Genomic DNA, 1,549 nt, shown 5'->3' on the forward strand with positions numbered 1-1,549 from the left:
CTAACTCAGACTGGCCTCAAAGTCACTGTATGCTTGTGGGTGACCTTGAAGTCCTGGTCCTCTGACTGCCACCTCCCAAGTGCTGGGATTGTGTCTCCACTCTCAGGTTATATACTGCTGGGGTGCAACCCAGGGCCTTACGCATTGCTAAGCAAGTGCTCTACCAGCTGAGCTACGTGCCCAGCCCCCTACCTATCACACATTTCCAATTGGTTGGGTTTTTTTTTCTTTTTGTTTTTGTTTTTGTTTTTGTTTTTGTTTTTTTCAAGACAGGGTTTCTCTGTGTAGCCCTGGCTGTCCTGGAGCTCACTCTGTAGACCAGGCTGGCCTCGAACTCAGAAATTCACCTGCCTCCCGAGTGCTGGGATTAAAGGAGACAGAATCTAGCTTTGTAGCCCTGGCTGGCCTGGGACTTACTATGTACACCAGGCTGGCCCTGAGTCTGGAACTTCGCAGTGAATGCCAACAGAATAGACTCCAACAGAGCTTCTCTAGTTTAGTCCAAGGTCCAAAGAGGGTTTTCACGGGTCAGAGAAAGTAGAGAATTTCTCTCCTCCCTGCCCCCCCCCCACACCCGCCCCTGCAGCACCAACCCTCAAACAATGTTGTGATGGCAAAGTCAGCCAAGCTAGTGACTAAAACTCCAAGGAACTATTTATTATGACACACAGAGGTTGTGGTCCCAGGAGTGCATAGGAATCCTTATTGCTACACACACACACACACACACACACACAATGTGATTTTAGATGAATTATTTGATATCTTTGAGTGTTTTGTTTACCATGTGCACCTCATGTGTGTGACTGATATCTGAGGTGGTCAGTAAGGTACACCCTGGAATTAACCAATAGATGGAGCTGGGTGGTGCTGGCAAGACTTTAATCCCAGCACTCAGGAGGCAGGGCAGGTGGATCCCTGAGTTCAAGGTCAGGCTGGTCTAGAGAGTGAGTTCTAGGACAGCCAGGGCTACACAGAGAATCAATCTTTCTCTTTCTCTCCTTTCTCTTTTTTTTTCTCTCTCTCTGATACAGAGAGACAGACAGACATACAGAGACAGAGAGCACTGAAGAGAGAACGCTGGGTGAGTAGGGAGGGGAAGGAGAATCTGGGAAGAGGTGAACAAGAGGAAAAAAAATAACCAAAATATACTGTATAAAATTCTCAACAGACAAACAAAAACATTAGTGGGGATGGGAGAACACCAGCCCAGGGTAGCCTCGAACTCATGACTTCCCTGCTTTAGCATACTGAGTGCTCGGAGTATCAGCATGTGCCACCACATTCGGCTCTCTTGAGGGATCTTTACACCTTTTAAAATGTCTTTTAAAAATACTTATTTATTTTGGTGTGTGTGTGTGTGTGTGAATGCCTAGTGTATTTCATGTGCCACATTCATGCAGTGCCCAAGGAGGCCAGAAGAGGGCATCCAATCTCTGGGAACTGAGCTGCTATAAGGCGTTCCAGAAACCAAAGTTGGGTCTTGAAACGGTAGCAAGTGCAACTGCTGAGCCATCTCTTCCTACCAAAGATACAAGCGCGTAGGAAG

This window comes from Mus musculus, chromosome 10, assembly GCF_000001635.26.
Source record: "Mus musculus strain C57BL/6J chromosome 10, GRCm38.p6 C57BL/6J".
Taxonomy (NCBI): Eukaryota; Metazoa; Chordata; class Mammalia; order Rodentia; family Muridae; genus Mus; species Mus musculus.